Here is a 7,912-nt window from a genome sequence, read left to right on the forward strand (position 1 = left end):
GAAGATGTCTAAGCATAAAGAGAGAAGTCATTGGATGGTATTGAAATTCATTTATTTTGTGTTTTAAAATTAGTCCCTAAAAATTTAATGTATAATTCATTTGGTTCTTAGTTTAGGAGATGTATATTCATTCCTTTTTGAATTGGTGTGCTCAACTCTAGTCATAATTGTGAAACACAAAAAATGACTATTGAGGTTTTGAAATGTGTGTCGTAGATCCAATTATTGGCAGTAGGGGTATGCATGGTGAGATATTTGTTAGATTAAATATAACCACTTTCCCAAAATAGTGATCAATGTGTTCAATTTTTGAGATGGTTATGTGCTCTAGCAAGGTGCATAAAACAATTAGAGGATATCCTTGCTAAAAGAGATAGGTTCAATGAAATCGTTGCCTTCATTTTTGATAGATGTGTTCATTGTCTCACACAATTGGGAATCTCACAAGATCTCCAGATAAATCCTTATTGAATTTTCCATATTTGATAGAGTAAGAAGAAGATGGTCTTTATATAAAGGTAAGTTTTCCTTTTCTATTGGTGAATAATCCATTATCTTTTTCATGAACATATATAATTTTGGAAGATTCAATAGATGTTGAGGATCTATAAAAACTTGAGTCACAAATTTGAACTACCTATAAGATCTCACCCTTGGAGTTGTGATTGGTGTTTTGGACAACACTCCTCACTTTCTTCCTCCAACACAAGGACAAGATCCTAAACCAAGTACTATTTTTGATTAACTTAATATCATCTTTTTATTTACAAACATATTTATAGGTCTTATACAAAGTTCAATTTTCTTTCTTACTTCTTACTAATCAAATGAAATTATTTTAATATTAGACATGCAATAATTATTTTCTTATACTAATAGATTAGAATGGTTTATAAATAGCCTTCTAGGTTAGTTTGTAGTGTTATATCTAAACCATGACATGTAAGTTTTTCTTGGGTGAAATTTTTAGTTGGGAGAGAAGTAGCAAAATATAGAGTAATCAAGATTTTGAAAATGGATCTAACTGATGATTCAAAAAGAGTTGCTGTAATTTACAAATTTAAAGGAATTGGGAAAACAATTTTGACATCTACTATTTTCAAGAATCTCAACCTTAAGTCTTATAGATACTGGAGACTTGATATGGATGATAACTATTTCAACAATGATATCAAGTAGCTTCAATAACAAATGTTGAGAGATTACATAAAACAATCAAAGTAAAAACACCAATTCAAGTTTAAATTCAAAATTAGGCAAAACAGATTGAATTTAAGTTTAAATTTAAATTTAAGCAAAATAGATTAAGTAAAACTAAGAAGAAGAATTTTAATTATTCTATATATAGAGAGAGAGAGGGGGGTAATCCAATATTCCTCTATCATGTATATCATACCATACCCCCCAAAACTCACCAAATATTATGGTATTTATAATATATTTGTGAACTTAATCCAAAAAAACAATAGAGTTGACATTGTCATTCAAAACATTAATTGAGTTACAACTTAATTAAAAAAATATACTGCATTGCAAATTTCTAAAAATAATAATTGGACAACAATTTTATTGTTAAAATTTTTCTTAATCAACCAATTTAGAAGCATTTTCAAAATTATTAGGGCTACCCCTAGTTTATTTTGACTAACATCTATGTTCAACTTTTTAAAGAGTTATTTGTGAAGTTAGGGACTCTATGAGTATTTATTTTTTTTGCTTTTTTTTAAAGCAATCATCTTAATTTTGTATTGTACTAATAGTATTGGTAACAAATTCCAAGTTGTTATTTATTGTCAACCCCTTCTTAAATTTCCACAACCTATTTTCAATTCCTAAACAATAGGTGATCCAATTAATTTGAAAAAGATTTCAAATTATCCTTTTGAGTAATTAAAAGAACTTTTCCTGTAGCTCCTTAAGCAGGAAATACATCTAACCCCATGTCCCCATGCGGCTTCCCATGCAAATTTTTAATTAAGAGGAAAGGATAAATTGGAATCTTTTCCTATTTAAGTGGAGCAGCAGCTGCTTAAAACTTAAAAATAAGCTTTGAAAAAAAGGGGGGCTGGAAATAAGCAGCAACTGCTTATTGAAAAGATTGACACGTGGCTCTCCAAAACAATTTCCTTCTTTTTATTTGTTTCCAATTTTTTCTCCACAATTTATGTGACCAATTAGAATTAAATATTTCTTTTAATAATGCAATTTAAGATGACTGCTTATTTTATAAGCAGCAAAATTTTAAATTCATGGGGCCACCAGCTCCACAAATTAATGCTAAAAAAATTGAGCAGCGGCTTCTAGCCAAAATAAGCTAAGCAACCGCATGGGGGATTACATAAGAAAATATAATTTAAAACTGTTAAATTCTTGAATTTCAAAATATTCTAAAAATTTAGAGAGTTATTGGAATATCAATTAAAAAATTTGAGTTCGGCCCCTCTTAAATTATTCAAACTTGGACGAATACATTATAAAGTCCTTACTCAAAGCACACAAAAGCTTTAGCGTGAGACAGATGACAAATCCCCACGCAAACCACAATCATTTTTTATTCCCCTGTTTGCCTTGTAGAGTGCGTTGACCTCCCCTGCACTGCCCCTGCTTTCATTACTGTTCTCTTGTGTTTGGTTGAATCGAATTCTATCGCTTCTACTTCCTCCACTGCTCTTCAATCACAGAGCCAAAATAAATATGCTTTTCATGGACTTCCTCCCCTGTCTGCCTCTGTCTCTGCCTCTAGTTCTACTTCTGCTACATCCTCATCACCTCTACAGAAGCTGCCCTGCGATGTGTTTATAAATCATCGTGGATCGGATGTGAAGCACACTCTGGCAAGAGCTATTTGTAATCCCCTCCATGCTATGGGTATCAGGGTCTTTCTTGATTCGGAGGAGCTCCAGTTGGGGGATTTCTTCCCTTGGGAACCTCAAAAAGCAATAACTAGTGCTTCCATTCAAGTAGCAATTTTTTCTCGTGCATATGCAGAATCAGCTTGGTGTCTTGCTGAGTTGTCCTTCATGCTCAAATCTGGCACACCCATTATTCCTGTTTTCTACCAAGTTCAACCTGATGATCTCCGCCATGTGGTTCAGGGAAAAGGTATCTATGCAGCTGCCTTTTTGAAGCATCAGGAGAAGGGTAGATACAGCAAAAACAGGCTTGAGGAGTGGAAGATGGCACTGCACACAGTCTCATTTTATAAGGGCGAAAGAATCAATAATGATGAGTAAGCAACATTATATATCTCTCCTGCACATCTTTTATTTACTTCCCCTTTCAAGCGATATTTCTCCTCTATAATCTTCACTGCAATTAGTAAGTCTGCTTCTACTTTTTCTTAAAACCATGTGTCATGCATGTCCAGTGAGGAGCAAAGGGTGTTGAAGAATATTGTGAATCGCGTATTGACAGTGATGAAAATAGTACCACTAGAGGTAGCAAAACATCCTGTGGGTCTTGATGAAGCTGTAGCAGATTTTGAAACGACTGTTTGTGAGTCTGGAAAAACTCATTCTAATGTTCAAGTTGTAGGCATTTGGGGCATGGGTGGTTCTGGAAAAACCACTTTGGCAAAAGAAATATATAATAGAAAATGTATATCTGTAGAAAGATCCAATTTTATGTTTGATGTTAAACATGTTGCAAATAAAAACGAGTTGCATAAGAAACAGATCAAACTCCTTCAGGATTTGGGTTTCAATCATGAATCATTTGATAATATAGAACAAGGGAAGGCAATTCTCTCTAATCATTTGAGATCAGTTCGTGTACTAATCATTTTGGATGATGTGAATCATATGGATCAACTTGAGGCTTTACTGCCAGCAAAGGACAGTCTTGCATGGGGGAGTTTGATCATTCTTACAACACGGGAAAGAGAAGTCCTCAGATGTTGGGGTGTGTCCTCCATTTATAAAATGAAATCAATGAACCGGTCTTGTGCTACACAACTGTTTTGCTGGCATGCATTCTTACAACCCTTTCCGTCACCAGGATTCCAGGAACTTGTTGAAAAATTCATAAGTGTTTGCAATGGATTACCTCTGTCTTTGAAGATACTTGGAAGCCAACTTTATTGCTGCTCTAACAATGATTTATGGGAGAATTCATTACATAAAATTTCTAAAATATTGCCTAATGACATAAAAAATAGGTTAAAAGTGAGTTATGATGCTTTAGATGACGAAGAGAAACAGATGTTTTTGGACATAGCTTGTTTCTTAATTGGCAAAGACAAGATGATTGCCATTGCAGTATGGGATGCATCAGGGTGGAGTGGTCTGTATGGTTGGGAGAGGCTTGTGAATAAGTGTCTTGTTGATTTTGAAAATAATAATGGCATAAGAATGCATGATCACCTAAGAGATTTAGGAAGGGAAATTGCAAAAACTCGGTCACCCTACCGTCTATGGTCTCCAGATCAGATAACAGGCATCCAGGAACAAACAGAGGTGTGGTTAATACTGTTTTTTCTATGCTGATCATGCCATGGAAAATTCTTTAATTTGTTTCTTTGTCTGTTTGTGTGTTTACCTCCTTCCATTAAGTTTGTTGCTTTTGCTTTTCTCTATCCAGATCAGAGGAATGATATTGAATGCAGCAACTAGTGGTGTCCACAAGTTTCCTGCATGGCTTCATGGTTTCAAGAGAAATAGAGGACCTTCTCCCAAAGGATTAAAAGTTTTTGTGGTAGAAGAAAACTCTCCGAACAATTTACTCATTTCCAAATTATCAAAAGAGTTGGCATGGCTTAGCTGCAATGAAATTGCCCATAGAAATCTTCCATCATGGCTACCATTGAAAAATTTAAGAGTAATAGAGCTTTATAACTCCAAGAAGATCGTAGGCCTGTGGAAAGATGGGCCGGAAGTAAGTATCTTTGCTCCACTATTTGCAATCTGTAGTTCAAAGTAAAACTTACTGTTCTATATGTTTCCCTGTAACCAAATTCCAAATTCGTTGCAGGCTCCAGTGCAGTTAAGAGTGTTGACTGTTTATAATTGCCGTAATTTAGCACGGATTCCAAAGTCCATAGGTTATCTGGAGCATTTGAAAAAGATATCTCTGTATTACTGCAATGTGGAGAGTCTGCCTGAGGAATTTTGCTGTCTTCAATCGCTGTTACAACAATGTGAAATGCTATCATCACTGCCTAGCTGTTTCGGCCAATTGACAAACCTGCATCATCTGGATTTGAGCTCTTCCTATCAATTGAAAATGTTGCCAGATAGTTTTAAGCAGCTGACTCTCCTGCAACATCTCAATTTAGAGAGGTGTTATACGCTCACTTTACAGTCAGACATCCTGGAAAACATGACAAGGCTCGAGTATTTGAATCTTAATGAGTGCGAGCAATTGGAAGAGTTGCCTCATCACATCACAAATCAAGCCCCCTTGAGTGAGCTCTATTTAAAGGAGACCAGGTTAAAGAAGCTCCCAAGCAACATCGGTAAACTCAGCAAGTTGAGAGTGATGGAGATAGGTTCACATCAAGGGTCTTTCCAGGTTCGATCTTTACCAGATTCCATAGGACATCTCATTCTTTTAGAGCGGTTGGTATTAGAGAATTTAGAAGTGGAATGTTTACCAAAATCATTGAAGCGACTATCTAATCTTCAAATTCTTGAAATAATTCAATGCCCTATCAGCATATTGGATTTTGGGCCGGGGCGATTTATTTCTTCGTTGAGCAACCTCAAGGAAATACATCTGGAGAGCACAAGAGTGTCCAAGATTTCAATCTCTGACGACTGCTGCCCTGGCCTTTTAACTCTCAGGCTTTGGGATAATGAATATTTAAGGGCGGTCCAAACCCTACCAACAACAATGGAGGATATACAGGTGGACAGATGTAAATTGTTGAGGAACATAAGTGACTGTCTAGAGTTGGAAGGGCTTCCATGTTTTGAACTTAAAGGGGGCAAACAATTTGAGAAGATACAAGGTTTAAGTCACTGCAAATCATTGCAGAAACTGGTATTAAGTGGCTGTCCAGAGTTACAGGCGCTTCCAAGTTTGAGAGACTTAATTTCTCTGAAAGTATTTGAACTGACAGGAGGCAACAAAGTTGAGAAGATACAGGGTTTACAACAGTGTACTTCACTGGAAAAGCTAGTGGTACATTGTACATATTGGAAGGTGCCCCAAATAGAAAATTTGGAGCAATTGCAGAGATCGCAGATGTTGCAGCTTGTATCAAAGAAGAGGTCAATTGTTGAATCTTGCATTCAAACTATTCGGGTGATAACTAATTGTTATGGATTGCTTACTGTTAAATCGTTTAATAGAATTTTTGAGGCATAAAATTACTCTTAATCTCATCATTAATGTTTGCTTTCCTCTCTGAACAGAAATGGCCAGAAAACATAATAATATGTACAAAGGCGGTACCTGGTGCAGGGGCACTTTTAAACTCTTCGGCCTTTCCAAATCTCCGTGTCCTCCATTCCTTTGCTAAGAAGAAACTCAGCTCTTCCCACTTCATAAAATTGCAACAGAAGTGCTTCTCCAATGGCAACGCCATTATGCTCTGTTTGGTTATAAATTGTCAGTCTCCGCGTATGGAAATGGTTATAAAGGTGGACCATTTTGACAGAATATGTTCAACAGAGGTGGAAGAGGGCAAATGGGTATTCATAGGTGCTTTCAGCCAACATTCTAGATGCCTCACTGCACAGAATTTCTATATAAGCAAGCAATGGACAGAATCAGACTCCAACGGAGGCAATCGAGTGGAGAAGGGATTCCTTGTGAGGGGCAAAGAAGAGAGCGTGATGGAGGGTTTCCATCGCTTATTGGCACTTCTAGGATGTTGATCTACTTTTATCAAGTAATAGCATTATATTTTTGTGTTTACCCTTAGGAAGATTTTATTGAAATTATTTGGAAAATTTTATTGAAGGTGAAATTCACTCAAGTTCTTTTGATGTTGGAATCGTACAAAGATTTGATTTTTGATGGGTCCATTAAGCTCTACTTAATTTCACCGAGAAAGGTTCGATTGAATATTATTATTATTTTTATATGTTTGACTGTTTTTAGTTTTTCATATTTAAAATCTCCATTATTGAAATAATTGGTTTTAGGTTGGAGAATATATTATGTTTAATGATTTGATTAATTTTTTTTATATTTGTATATTATTACATAAATTTAGGGTAAATAAATAAATGTAATTAACTATTTAAGATTAATTATTCTAGATTAAATCATAGATAAGTGATAAATGCAATAATAAAATAATGTTGCCGATGTCATGCATAATTCATTAGCCATAGTATATAAAGTAATTGTCCTTAGTTTAAATGCATTTGCAAGATTTTAAATTAATTTTGTGTTCTTTAAACCCAATCCACACATATTTAATCATGTGTAGAATTGAACCATATTGCATGACATAAATGATCTCATAGAATGTTGCATTAATTAAATAATTTTTTTTCATTTTCTTGATAGCTAAATGTGTTAAGGTGGTGCTTACAAATGATACCAAGGAGATTGATTCGATATGTGACCATGCCATCCTAGATCAACCTCCTTAATGGATAAAACTAATGGCAATGAAAAAAATTGGAAACACATGTAGGCATGCAGATGACCTATATGTTGATGTAGCTTTATGTCTCTTAGAAATCAAAACATGCTCTGATGATTTTACCTTGTACCTATGATATCCTAAGTCTATCTCATCTAAAAAATGATAACATGGATTAAGAGCATCATACTTCACAACATCCTTGAGTAATGCTAAAAGTCCAAGCTACTCCTACTCTCATTGCAAAAGCCAATAAAGTAATAGAAAGTTGAATTGACTACTCTCTTCTTGACCTTGAGTATTCTAGCTAATCATAATGTTATCATTGATATGATTATCATGATTAGGTTTGTTCACTTCACGAGGAAGGATGGT

At 34.9% G+C, this 7,912-nt stretch overlaps 1 long non-coding RNA gene across 1 annotated transcript; it reads right to left on the reverse strand.

Moving 5' to 3' along the window:
* Window positions 1-2,418: 2,418 nt before the first annotated feature.
* On the reverse strand, window positions 2,419-6,854 carry LOC131051619 (uncharacterized). Its single transcript, XR_009107138.2, has 2 exons — window positions 6,394-6,854; window positions 2,419-3,182 (listed from the first exon to the last, which is right to left on the reverse strand). It is a non-coding gene; the product is annotated as an uncharacterized LOC131051619 (long non-coding RNA).
* Window positions 6,855-7,912: the final 1,058 nt, after the last annotated feature.

The sequence above is a fragment of the Cryptomeria japonica genome, chromosome 7 (assembly GCF_030272615.1).
Source record: "Cryptomeria japonica chromosome 7, Sugi_1.0, whole genome shotgun sequence".
NCBI classification, from domain to species: Eukaryota; Viridiplantae; Streptophyta; class Pinopsida; order Cupressales; family Cupressaceae; genus Cryptomeria; species Cryptomeria japonica.